Below are 14737 nucleotides of genomic sequence, written 5' to 3' on the forward strand. Positions count from 1 at the left end.
GATTGTGTGAGGGAGGAGGGAGAGGGGAGTTGATGCTGATTGTGTGAGGGTGGAGGGAGAGGGGAGTTGATGCTGATTGTGTGAGGGAGGAGGGAGAGGGGAGTTGATGCTGATTGTGTGAGGGAGGAGGGAGAGGAGGTTTTGGGGTTTTAATGTTTTTCTGTTTTTCGTGGATGTCTGTGAAGACAAGTGCTTCAGGTTGTATACTGTATACACTCTGATAATAACTCTGATTCAAACCATTTGAATCTCCTCTCTAATCTCTCATTAATTTAACTCTACGTCCCCTTGTTTCTGGAACCTCCGTTACTGGAGGGAGGTTTGCAGTTCAATCTGCATGAAGCTTGATGTTCTTCAAGTTAGGCCATATGGGGTAGGAGCAGTTAGGCCATTTGGCCCATCGAGTTGACCATGACTGATTTACTTTCCCTCTCAATCCCATTCTCCTGCTTTCTCCTCATAACCTTTGATGCCCTGACCTACCTGCACCCAAAGACACGGCCTCCAGAGTGAATTCCACAGATTCACCACCCTGTTTTATCAGTATCCCCTCATGTTGGAAAGGGTGATGTCTCTCTTCCCTTGTTAGAGAGGGAGGGCCTGAGTTGATGGTTGGACCACATGTGGATGGCAGACTGTGGTCTCTCTTTGGGGGTTTTGCTGTGTTTGTTTGGTGGGTGGTGGGGGCCGATGCTCCCTGCTGAAATAGGTGGGCCACTGCTTTGTCGTGGGAGGGCAAGGGGGGGGGGCTTTGGGGTTCCAATGTATTCATTCTGTGGGGCTCTCTTCTGTTTTGTGGAGTAAGAATTTCAGGCTGCATACTGTATACATTCTCTGGAATTAAATGGGACCATTGAACCCTCTTGCTAAAGAAATTTCTCCTCACCTCTTTTGTAAAGGGATGTTCTTTTCTGAGGCTGCGTCCTCTGATCCTAGACTCTCCAACTAATAAAGTATCCTTTTCACGTCCACTATCCAGACCTTCCAAAATTTGGTACTTTTAAATGAGATCCCTCTTTGTTCTTCTAAACTCCAGTGAGCACAGGCCCAGAGGCATCAAAGACCCCTCATAAGTTAACCTTCTAATTCCTGGGGTCATTCCCATAAACATCCTATGGGTCCTCTCCAACACTAGCATAGCCCCTTCTTAGATACGAGACCCAAAACTGCTCTCAATACTCCAAACATGGTCTTACCAGTGCCTTATAAAGCCTCAACATTGCATCCTTGCGTTAATAGTCTAGTCCTCTCGAAATGAATGCCAACTGCCTCACCACAGACAGCCAGCAAATCAACCTCTGGGGAATCCTGCCCAAGGACTCCCAAGTCCCTTTGCACCTCAGATTTTTGAATCAGCTTGCCGCTTAGAGAATAGTCTACACCTTTAAGTTCCAGGGTGATATAGGAAGAGACCTCATGCTGCTGAGTCCATAGTGAATCTCAAAACTTTCCCATCCATGTTTTTCTACTTATTCTCCTGTTAATAACGGAATAAAGTAATACAAGTTTCCCCCGCTATCCGAAGGTAGAGCGTTCCTATGAAACCGTTTGTAATCCGAAATTCGTGAAGTGAAGAAGCAATTACCATTAATTTATATGGGAAAAATTTTTGTGTGTTCCCAGACCCAAAAATAACCTACCAGATCATACCAAGTAACACATAAAACTAAAATAACACTAACATATAGTAAAAGCAGGAATGATACAATAAATATACACCCTATATAAAGTAGAAATATTGTACGTACGGTGTAGTTTCACTTATCAGCATTGGGAAGACAGCGAGCCAAAATCGATTTGGAGAGAAAAAAAATTGCCAGGTACATGCCCACGCATGACCACGTGTACGCACACAACTGCCTGCACAGGGCTTCGCGGTCACAGTAGTCTTTCTCGAGGTAAACACGCGTATAAAGCGGGTGTCTTTTTCTCGTAAAAGTGAAAATGCTCTTTGGTTAGCGAAAACAGGTACGAATGTAGGTCTTTCGTAACGGCGAGTTGTCGTAAAGTGAACGTTCGAAAAACGGGGGCCACCTGTAGTTTAACTTTGGTTAATAGTTCCTCTCATTCCCATCATTCCTTCCCATATTCCCCCACTCACCCACAAACGACAACAATTCACAGAGGTTTACTAACATCCCGGCCCACTCATCTTTGGAATGTGGGGGAGACTGGAGCACCGGGACAAACCAGGGAGAAGGGGCAAACTCCCGACACCAACAGCACCGGCAGTCAGGGTTGAACCCGGGTGATTGGAGCCATAAGTTCAGTGGTTCTATATAATATCAGAGAATGTGTGCAGTATTCCACCTGAAGTTCTTACTGGAGAGCGAAACAGGAGAGAGAAGAAAACACAAAGAATGAATGACAGAAAAATGGTAGAACCCCAAACCCACCACCCACGCTCACACAAACAGAAGCAAAGCATCAGCCCCCAACCACCCAGCAAGTACGAGCAAAACTCCCAGAGACCATCCCAACACTTCGACATCTCCCACGGGCGCTCTCTCTCACTAACAAGGCAGAGACAGGCACCGCTCCTGCCACAGCGAGAGGGCAATTAGAGGCTCTTTCTGTGTTGCCTCAGTTAAATCTCCCTTCAATCTCCCCCGCTCCAAGGAAACCAGTCTGAGACAGATTAGCTTTATCTGTCACAGATACATTGAAACGCGTTATCTGTGTCAATAAACAGCAGTGTGCGTGCGTGTGCGTTCGTGTGCGTGCGCGTGCGTGTGAGTGTGTCTGTGTGTGTGAATGCGTCTGTGTGTGTGTGAGTGTGTGTGTGTGTGTGTGTGTGAGTGTGTGTGTGTGTGTGTGTGTGAGTGTGTGCGTGTGTGTGAGTGTGTCTGTGTGGTGTGTGAGTGTGTGTGTGTGTGAGTGTGTGTGTCTCTGTGTGTGTGTGTGTGAGTGTGTGTGTGTGAGTGTGAGTGTGTGTGTGTGTGAGCGTGAGTGTGTCTGTGTGTGTGTGAGAGTGTGAGTGTGTCTGTGTGGTGTGTGTGTATCTGTGTGGTGTGTGAGTGTGTGTGTGTGTCTGTGTGTGTGAGAGTGTGACTGTGTGTGTGTGTGTGAGTGTGTGTGTCTGTGTGTGTGTGAGTATGAGTGTGTCTGTGTGTGTGAGAGTGTGAGTGTGTCTGTGTGTGTGTGTGTGTGAGAGTGTGAGTGTGAGTGTGTCTGTGAGTGTGTGTGTGCGTGTGAGTGTGTCTGTGTGTGTGTGAGAGTGTGTGAGTGTGTCTGTGTGTGTGTGTGTGTGTGTGAGTGTGAGTGTGTGTGGACAGCCTGCAAGTGTCGGCATATTTCTGGCACCAACGTAGTGTGCCCACAACTCATGACCCCCAGCCCGTAGAGTACTGTGGAAAAGTCTTAGGCACGTGTATATGGCTCGGGTGCCCGAGACTTTCCAACAGTACCACATCAGGAGCGGAGAGCGAGTTTGTAAATCTGCCGGGAGTCACTGGGTTAGTGAGTAGAGTTGAAACCCCACCGTCCCCGACAGCAGCTAGGGAACTCAAATCATTACGTATTTCGATTCTAAGAACAAAACAGTCTCAGTGACAGTAACTGTGGAACGATTAGAACGTTCACTCAGTGGCCACTTTCCCTACTCTGTGTGTAAGTCTGTGGTTCTCGGCCGCTGTACCCATCCACTTCGAGGTTCGACATGTAAATTCAGAGAAGCTCTTCTGCACGCCGCTGTTGTGACGCCTGGTTATTTAGTTACTGCCACCTTCCTGTCAGCCTGAACCAGTCTGGCCGTTCTCCTCCGACCTCTCTCATTAATAAGGTCTGCCGCTCACTGGATGTTTTTTTTTAGTTTTTTTCACACCATTCTCTGTAAAACCTAGAGACTGTTGTGCATGAAAATCCCAGGACGTCAGCACTTTCTGACATTCTCAAACCGCCCCACCTGGCAGCCACAATCATTCCGTGGTCAAAGTCGCTGAGATCACATTCTGAACAGCAACCGAACCGCTCCTTCCTCTTCCTCTTCTATTTCCGGCAGTTTAGACGCATCTCAGCGTACTACTGCCCTCTGCAGGATGTACAATTAATTACAGAATTTCAAGGAGCTCAAATTCTCAAATATAAACTAGTCGCACATAGAAACAGAATGATAAACTTTTCAATCAGATGGCGGTTCTCTTGGTGGCCAAACAAAGATTAAATAGAAAAACAAAATACATTTAAGTCAGACAGCCTCTTGAACAATATTCTTCTTTCAATTTTATATCGATTACAACTCAGCAAAACATGCTGAACTGTCTCTGGACTACCACAGTCACAGAATTCAGTTGAATGTTTTCCTGTTATCTTTAAGTAATTGTTCAGCCTATAATGCCCCAACCTAAATCTTGATAATTTCACCATATCTCTATGATTTAAAGAGTAACAGTCTGAGACCTTTTAACTAGAGGGTGACTAGAAAAGAAACACCTTCCCCTTAATTCAGTTTTCCAATCCGCCTGGCATTTCTTCTCTATAACATTTTTTAAAATCCTACTTCTCAATTCTGCTCTTCCGAGGGGTATTCTAATTCCTACTTGCCTGCTCTGTAAGGAAGACTTTGCAATGCCATCCCCAATTTCATTTCCCTCCACCCCAGCTTGCCCAGGTATCCATGTAAATCTGACTTCACAACCCATCCTCCCTACTCTAAACAAAACTAAGGGAACCTGGCAGAACTATGTCAGGACGAGCTTTTGACTTATTCCCTTTTATAGCCTCTAAGGCAGCAGCAGAATCCGAACAGATGATAACCCTGCATGATCGAGGGTCTTCTATCCACCATAAGGCCCAGAGGATTGCTAATAATTCTGTTGCAAAGACAGAAACACCATCTGAAACCCAGTGACCAATCTCAACTCCAAGTTGAGGCACGTACATCCCAAATCCGCCTCACTGCTCTCTGGGGCCACTGAGCCACCAGTGAAAATCTTCAGATAAGATCCCCATTTATTATTTAAGTGCTGAACCTCTTCACCATGTCAGCACACTTTTATGCATCGAGCTGCTGTAATCTGATTGGTTAATTAGATATTTGCATAAATGAACAGGTGCATTTGTCTCCTTCAGGTTGTAATAGGTGGGGGAGGTGGTAATGGGGACAAGCTCCCACTACCTGTTGTGCTCCCTCAAGTAGCCTCTGGCAATCAAGTGCAGCTCCTGGCCTTCGTGTGTGGCTTAGCTACTCAGCCTATTGGAACCGTTTCCACTGATGGAAGAAGAGGCAAAGGCGGGTTACTGGTACCTAAAAACCAGTCGCTTCGGGCAGCCGGGGCTCGTCAGCTCACCTGGGAGAAGGAAATCTCCGATCTCACTCCTCCGCTGCTGTACCCACTCGTGGGGAAGGCTTCGGTAGTAAACCCCAAGTAAAACACCCAGAGCTAGAGTCCTTAAGGCCGTCCTACGCTGACCGGCAACTCCTGTGACAGCCTCGGTGCAAAACCGTATCGCTCTCTGCCAGTCCTTTGGGCTCATTGGCTGCAAGGGGAGGGGGAGCCTGCTGCAGTATCCTGTACACAGCTAGGACGCAAAATCCACGCTGGACCCTGATCAATGGTGTGCCTAAAGTGGCCACTGAGCTTACATACGAACGTGTTCAGCTCACTGATGTTTCCGTCCTTACCCACCTTGGTCTACATGTGTCTCCTGAGCCATCGCTCGCTTGGGGTAAGTGATGAATGGTCATTTCCACCGGGGACAGTCCCACAATTGGCTGTGAAGGGGGGGACGGTTGGCCATGGGGCTAGAAACCCCTTTCCCAGAGCCACTGACACACCAACGGAAGATCCAACGGGCTCATGTCTGGGAGAGGAAGGATCTGCAAAGCTGGGCTGCACTTGAACCTCTGGCTCAGAACAGAGGACTCTGGCGAGCTGTGGTCGTGGCCTGTGCCCCAGTGGGGATGAGGGGGCTTTAGAAGACGAAGACCGGGATTGTCCGCTTCTTGTGGCTGAACAAACAATAATAACAAAAAGCACACATCAACACCGGACCAAGTTTATGTATAAAGTCTTTATTAACCAAGCGTACCAAACTCATCAGTATCGATACAATTCAAAAGAGGCTTTCAAGGTATAATCTGCATTCAGCGATCTGGATTCAAGTCAGTCTCGTAGGCTGCATCAGAGGATATCATCACAGTGCTGCTGACAGTGAATGGGTCCTCCACATCGACTGGATGTGCCAGGACTTACTCAGTGCTGGAGTTTCCACACTCCCTTCAAACTTCTGTACAAACAAATGAAATCGACTCTTCCCTTGACTTCATTGGCTGAGGGTTAATTCTGGGGAATTAATGGACCTGGTAGGAACACTCAGGAGGACCTCCTTTGTCTTAGTCAGGGCGAGGATGTGGGGGTATCCGTCCTGGGACGGGTGAGGATTTTCTGTGAAGCGAGATGCTGGATATGAACAGAAAGGCCTCTCTTGGTGAGCAGATTGGGCCACGACGCTCAGAGAGGGTGTGCTGACATTGAGGAAGCTTCAAAGGAGGTTTGCAGAGATGATTCCGGGACAGAGAGGCCTGTCACGTGAAGAGCGTTTGACGGCTCTGGGCCTGTACTCGCTGGAGCTCAGAAGAGCGAGGGGTAACCTCATTGAGAGTTGAAGGGCTACGATAGAATGGATGCAGAGAGGGAGTTTCCAACGGAAACAGGGAGACAGAGGGGATGGGTAGGGGAACAGAGCCTGGTGGTTGTCACGGACACTGCAAGTGATCAGAGAGGAAGGCCATCTTTGCCGTAAATAATATAGGGAGATTGTTAAAGCAGGAGAGGCTGCTATCAGATCAATGTTAGCTTCAGTTTGAGTATCTGCCCTCTTAATAAGATGGGAAAAGTTTGGTGTCCTTAAATAGACCTTAAGGGTTTTTACACAACACCAACTTCAGTCTTAACAATCATCCACAAGGTTCACATCACTTATTTTTTACTGACTCTGAGAATTCACAATTGCCGCTTATCCCATCTCCCCCCCCCCACGATCCCATCCTAGTTTGGGATTGGACTGTTGGACTATTGGTTGTCAACGCTGCTGTGATTGGATGTTTCTCGTCAGTGGGACTGCAGTGGTCTAAAGTGGGAGAATTTGTGTTCTGCACATGCAGGGTGCAAAGATGTTGAGACTGTTTCACTATCCCTGTTTCTTTTAACAACATCTATGATTATTTAGGGTGCTGGGGTGGAGATATGATTCTACCAAAAGAGGTGTGAGGTGCTTCTTTCTTCTGCAAGCCAGCAGGTCACCCTTGGGCAAGGTGTGGCACCTGCTTAGCCCCCTGATCAGGGTCAGGTGAAGCCATGGGAGCAGGTGGTGGACGGTCGTACGAGCAGCCGGTGCAGATCACAAGTCCTGGTTATGCGACCACTGATGCCAGGCAGACAATCTCTGAAGAGTATTGATAATGGCTGGGGTCACCCGTCATGGAAAGAAACGTCTTGAAATAACCAACTGGTTGAAATAACCAGCTGGACCATCTAGGTTGAGTCAGTTGTGAAGAAGGCAAATGCAATGTTGGCATTCATTTCTAGAGGTATAGAATACAAGAGCAGGGATGTGATGTTGAGGCTCTGTAAGGCACTCGTGAGATCACACTTGGAGTATTGTGTGCAGTTTTGGGCTCCTTATTTTAGAAAGGATATACTGACATTGGAGAGGGTTCAGAGAAGATTCACGAGAATGATTCCAGGAATGAAAGGGTTACCATATGAGGAAAGTCTGGCAGCTCTTGGGCTGTATTCCCTGGAGTTCAGGAGAATGAGGTGGGGGGGGGGGATCTCATAGAAACATTCTGAATGTTAAAAGGCCTGAACAGATTAGATATGGCAAAGTTATTTCCCATGGTGGGGGACTCTAGGACAAGAAAGCATGACTGCAGGATTGAAGGACGTCCATTTAGAGCTAAGATGCGGAGAAATTACTTTAGTTAGAAGGTGGTAAATCTGTGGAATTTGTTGCCACAAGAGGCTGTGGAGGCCAAGTCATTGGGTGTATTTAAGGCAGAGATAGATAGGTTCTTGATTAGCCGGGGCATCAAAGGGAATGGGGTGAAGGCAGGGGAGTGGAGATGACTGGAAGAATTGGATCAGCCCATGATTGAATGGTGGAGCAGACTCGATGGGCTGAATGGCCTACTTCTGCTCCTATATCTTATGGACTTACTGAGATGTGCATTAGATCAGTAGATTGTAGGTTGGCTTTCCAACCAGAAGAAAACTGGGGGTGCTTATTTGAAAAGATGAATGGAATGGAAATGGAAGTGGAATTATCCTGATGTGGAGGAACAGAAGGCAGCAAAGGGGGAATGATAATAGCTCGGAAAACCAAGCAAAGGATTGGGTAATAGGAGGCAGCTAGAGGCCAAGGTCATTGGTGGGAGATAGTTTTTGATCTCTACATTGTCATGAAGATTCGGTAAAACTTGGGAAACCAGAAGTGCAGGGGAGTAGAGAGAAATGATGGAGAATTGCTTACAGATGAGTTGAATCAAACAAACTGTGTCTATGGAGCATATTAGAATGTTTTTCTGTAGGTCTGTATGTGGAGGAACTATTAAAGAGTGCGCCGTGTTAGATCCAAGTGATGAAAATCTGCAGATGCTAGAAATCTAAAATAAAATCAAAAATGCTGGAAATACCCCCTGGGAATAGTTGGAAATAGGGTTGCCATGGTAACGTAGTGGTTTGCGTGGTGTTGTTACAGCTCAGAGCGTTCCGGAGTTCGGAGTTCAATCCTGACGCCCTCGGTAAGGATTCTCTGAACGTTCTCCCCGTGACTGTGCGGGTTTTTATTCCCAGATGCTCCGGTTTCCTCCCACAGCTCAAAGGCGTACCGGTTAGTAGGTTATTGTAAACAGTCCGGTCATGCAGGGATCCCCAGCCTGAGGCCCATGGACTCCTCGTTTAGCGGCATTGGCCTGTGGCATCATAAAGATTGGGAACCCCTGGTCTGGGTGATTTTTATAAAAATACAAGGAAGCTCGGCAAAGTTCAACCCCAAGAAAAGTAACAATACTGCCCCCCCAATCCAACATTTGCAAAGGGGGAAAGGGTGCCACTTGGGGGCACAGCTGGGGGGTGAGGTGCCGAGATAAAGATTGTGTGGCCTGTGTATGTAGTGGGAGTGGGAGCCCCTGCTGGGGTTAGAGAGGGGGGGTTGCTAGCAGTGAGCTCTCTGGGTCAGGAGGGCCTATTCCGTCCGGCATCTCTAAATAAATAAATCGTTCAATAAAATACTCAGAGGGTCAGGCAGCATCTGTGAGACAGAGTTAGTCTTTCAGGTCAAAGACCTTTCACCGGAACGGTGCCCTCTTGTGGAATATTTACAGTGTTTTCGATTTCTGTTTTAGATCCAGTATTGTGTAACGGGGAAGGATGAGCTGATAGTTAATTAGTGAACAGTGGTTACTTTATACAGAAATCAAAAGCAATTCAACCTGAAAGCAGGGCGTTAAACCTGAATAGAAAGTATTGGGAAGTCTTGAAACTTCAGCTGCCTGCAGCAGATTGGAATATTATATTAAAAGTGTATCTGTAAACAGTCACTGACATTTGAAGAATTAACATATTGTTTACAAGTAATATATAAATGTGCCACTAAGGCAAAACAAGGTCAAAGGGCAAGGTGGGGGGGAGAAGTGAAAGGGGCAGAGTGGAAAGGTCAGGAGGTGAGGGATGGGCCTGGTCAGCTGTCTGCAAGGTTTACGGGTCTCTGCGCTGAATGGAGGCCGTGGCCGACGACTGACTGGTTGGACCGGCTGCAGTGATGGCCTTTTTCGTTGCTGTGGACTCACCTTCGTGAACTTCATTTGCTTACTTTTATTGTTTGCATGATCCCTTTCTCCTGCACGCTGGGCATCTGACGGCCTTCTGTTTTACTACGGTATTGAGTGTAAGGTCTTGGTGCGGATTTTGAATGGGCAAATGGTAGCAGGCAGAGAGCAGGGAGCCTATCTGTGGGGTGCTGTAGTGATCAGCGTGGGGCCCTGGCTGAATGCAGAGTCAAGCGTAATAAATCCAAGGGTGCGTGGGAGAGAAGGCTGTGAGGAACACAGTGTGGTTTCAGATAGGTTAGGTGAACAGGCGGGTGGAATATAACAAGTAAAACTGTGACATCGTGGAGAAAGGTGGGGCACATTTTAAACACTGAGAGATCGAAAGGTGTTGGTACCCCCAGGGATGGGAATTAATATTTGGGCCACCATCATCGTTCTGTACTGTGCCGTGTGACACGGGCGATCACGGTCTTCCACCTGTCTTTAATCTGCCTGTGGGGAATAATTCTTGATTAGTAAGGATGTCAAAGGTTACGGGGAGAATACAGGAGAGAGGGGTTGAGAAGAATGATAAGTCAGACATAACTGAGTGGCAGAGCAGAGCCAATGGGCCGAATGGCCTAGTTCTGCTTACGGGGATGACCCCCCAGCCATTATCAATATTCTTCAGAGATTGTCTGCCTGGTATCCCGTTCCTGACTTCTCCCCATATCCCTTGACTCCGCTGTCTTTAAGAGTGTCTTGGTGCAATATTCTGCACAGGTCTGGTGTCCCTACCTCAGGAACGATATACTTGGGCAGGAATGTAGCAGGTACTCATCTGATGGACTTCTGGAATAACATGTCTATGATTAATTAGGTGGAGACATACTCTTGTTAGGTAGTGGGGTGGAGTTACGTCTCTGCCAAAGGAGGTGTAAGGTGCTCCTTCCCTCTGCTAGCCTGCAGGTCACCCTCCGGCAAGGTGTAACACCTGCTTAGCCCCCGATCAGGGTCACATGAAGCAATGGCAACAGGTGGTGGATGGTCGTACGAGCAGCCGATGCAGATCACAAGTCCTGGTTATGCGACCACTGACGCCAGGCAGACAATCTCTGAAGAGTATTGATAACGGCTGGGGTCACCCGTCTTGTAAAGACACTGCCCAGAAGGAGGCAGTGAAGAATCCAACGAAGGAGAGATTTCTTTACGAGGAATGCATGTGCATTCTGAATGAGGAATTCCTTGCAGTAAACTGAAGTATCATTTTGTGAATGACTGATTGCTATCTCACCCTTGTGGACTTGGGGGCGCACGCAGTTGATGCGTAGCACGGGGATATCCCACCTTCCACCTGATGATCCGACCACTTCCTGCCTGCCGCGCCCCCCCGCCACAAACACAAAGGAATCTTCACTGGCTTTAAAGCCTTTTAATTTGGAAGGGTGGGGGTGTCACTGAGGTGGTGGGAGGTGCCACAGAAATTTAAGTCTTCCACCCCTTCACATTAAAGTCAGAGAAAAATTACAGCACAGAAACAGGCCCTTCAGCCCACCTAGTCCATGCCCAAACTGTTTAACCTGCCTACTCCCAGCGACCTGAACCAGGACCACAGCCCTCCATACCCTTACCATCCATGTACTTATTCAAACCTCTCTTAAACATTGAAATCGAGCTCACATGCACCATTTACACTGGCAGCTCATTCCACACTCTCACGACCTTCTGAGTGAAGAAGTTTACCGTCATGTTCCCCTTCAACTCTTCACCCTTAACCCGTGACCTCTGGTTGTAGACCCACCCAACCTCAGTGGAAAAAGGCCTGCTCACACTTACCCTCTCTAAACCCCTCATAATTGTGTATACCTCTATCATGGGTAGACAATAGGTTCTTACTTTGATTCAGTCCTACAGGCAACTTTCCTGCTTGATCCTGTTGGCTTTCAGGAAATTCAGAACAGTATGTCTGAACAACATGGCAATGATTTTGGGCACTGGAGGGGAGAGGGGCGATGCTGAAGTGTCCGACTGGCCTGATTGCCCCAGAGAAGGCACATGGACCTCATTATCCACCTCGTTCTTTAATGTTCTTTCACTCCGGCCGTGACTACTGCAAATGTTGAGTCCTGTGGTGCCCGTTTCAACACAGAGTGCTGAGGTCAATCATTGAGAGGAAGCAACACCGTGCCCATGGTGGGTTAAACGGTCGGGTCAGATCACGAGGAGACTCCCAGTTCGGCAATGTGGGGGCGGGGTGTGTGCAAAGGTCCAATAGCTGACAACTGGATACCCGTCTTTATAATTGACTGCAGGTTGGTGAGGGGTTGGGTTGTCTGCCCCCTGTATCTGTGCCTAGCGTGGCTGTTTGGAATAAAAGTCCCTAGAGTAACAGTGTTGGAGTAATAGTCCCCGAAGTAACAGTCGCTGTTGTAACTCAGCCTTGAGTAACAATATTTGAAATAGCAATCTCCACTTGGAGAATGGCTGGAGTAACACTGACGGAATTATCGGAAATAGGGGACCTGGGGTGACAGACTTCAGAGTAACCATGAATATAGTACCACGTGGTAAAAGTGCTTTGAGGTGTTAGTGGTTGGAGTAACAGCGTTTGGAGTAACAATCTCTGGACAAACAGTGATTGGAGTAACAATCTCTGGACAAACACTGATTGAAGTAACAATCTCTGGACAAACAGTGATCGGAGTAACAATCTCTGGACAAACAGTGATCGGAGTAACAATCTCTAAACAAACAATGATCAGAGTAACAATCTCTGGACAAACAATAATCGGAGTAGCAATCTCTGGACAAACAGTGATTGGAGTAACAATTTCTGGACAAACAATGATCGGAGTAGCAATCTCTGGACAAACAGTGATTGGAGTAACAATCTCTGGACAAACAGTGATTGGAGTAACAATCTCTGGACAAACGGTGATTGGAGTAACAATCTCTGGACAAACTGTGATTGGAGTAACAATCTCTGGACAAACAATGATTGGAGTAACAATCTCTGGATAAACAGTGATTGGAGTAACAATCTCTGGACAAACAATGATCGGAGTAACAATTTCTGGGCAAACAGTGATCGGAGTAACAATCTCTGGACAAACAGTGATTGGAGTAACAATCTCTGGACAAACAGTGATTGGAGTAACAATCACTGGACAAACAGTGATTGGAGTAACAATCTCTGGACAAACAATGATCGGAGTAACAATCTCTGGACAAACAGTGATTGGAGTAACAATCTCTGGACAAACAGTGATCGGAGTAACAATCTCTGGACAAACAGTGATCGGAGTAACAATCTCTGGACAAACAGTGATTGGAGTAACAATCTCTGGACAAACGGTGATTGGAGTAACAACCTCTGGACAAACGGTGATTGGAGAAACAATCTCTGGACAAATGGTGATTGGAGTAACAACCTCTGGACAAACGGTGATTGGAGTAACAATCTCTGGACAAACGGTGATTGGAGTAACAACCTCTGGACAAACGGTGATTGGAGTAACAATCTCTGGACAAACGGTGATTGGAGTAACAATCTCTGGACAAACGGTGATTGGAGTAACAATCTCTGGACAAACGGTGATTGGAGTAACAATCTCTGGACAAACAGTGATCGGAGTAACAATCTCTGGACAAACAGTGATTGGAGTAACAATCTCTGGACAAACAGTGATTGGAGTAACAATCTCTGGACAAACAATGATTGGAGTAACAATCTCTGGACAAACAATGATCGGAGTAACAATCTCTGGACAAACAGTGATCGGAGTAACAATCTCTGGACAAACAGTGATTGGAGTAACAATCTCTGGACAAACAGTGATTGGAGAAACAATCTCTGGACAAACGGTGATTGGAGTAACAATCTCTGGACAAACGGTGATTGGAGTAACAATCTCTGGACAAACAGTGATTGGAGTAACAATCTCTGGACAAACAGTGATTGGAGTAACAACCTCTGGACAAACGGTGATTGGAGAAACAATCTCTGGACAAACGGTGATTGGAGTAACAATCTCTGGACAAACGGTGATTGGAGTAACAATCTCTGGACAAACAGTGATTGGAGTAACAATCTCTGGACGAACAGTGATCGGAGTAACAACCTCTGGACAAACAGTGATCGGAGTAACAATCTCTGGACAAACAGTGATTGGAGTAGCAATCTCTGGACAAACAGTAGAATAACAATCTCTAGACATTGATTGGACTAACACTCTCTCTGAAAACATTGATCGGAGTAACAATCTCTGGACAAACATTGATTGGAGTAACCATTTCTGGACAAACAGTGTTTGGAGTAACAGTCATGGAGTAATGATATATAGAACATCTCTTGCTGGAGTGATTTTGGCTGGAGTAACGGCACTTGGAGTAATATTTTCAAAGTTCTGAAAAGTCACAGGTTCCTGAATTGATAGCCCCTATTGGGACAGCTCTAGATCTCCAGTTCCTGGAGTAACATCTCTGAATGGACTGGCTCCATAACGACTTTCACTTGCTCTTACATTCACCTATCGCCCGTTTGCTCCCCATCCCTCCTGTTTTAGTTTCCTCCTGCATTCCAATGTTCTTTGGGTGAACCTTTGCAGCGTTGTTTGCTGGACCAGAGGGGCCTGAAAGCACGCCGTTTCTATAAAGTAGGGGTTCCCAACCTGGACCAATGCCATTAATCAAGGGGGCCCGTGGGCCCCTGGTTGGGGACCCCTGCTCTAAATAGAGTAAGAAAAATAAAGATCCAGTTTGATCCTTAAACCTCTTGTCCCTGTTGGGGCCAAAAGTACCTGGAAAACTACTGGGGTCTCAAAGAAAGAAAGCCGTCAGGAACTTCAAGAGAGAAGGCAGAAAAATGTTTTGAAAGGGCCAGCGAGCGCATTCTCAACACAAAAGGATGATACGGTTTCTTCAGCAGTAAACGCAGGAAAGCAGTGCTTTCTTTCTAAAGGGTGTTACCGTGGGAACTTCTGCTCC

The sequence above is a fragment of the Hypanus sabinus genome, chromosome 26 (genome assembly GCF_030144855.1).
Source record: "Hypanus sabinus isolate sHypSab1 chromosome 26, sHypSab1.hap1, whole genome shotgun sequence".
Lineage (NCBI taxonomy): Eukaryota > Metazoa > Chordata > Chondrichthyes > Myliobatiformes > Dasyatidae > Hypanus > Hypanus sabinus.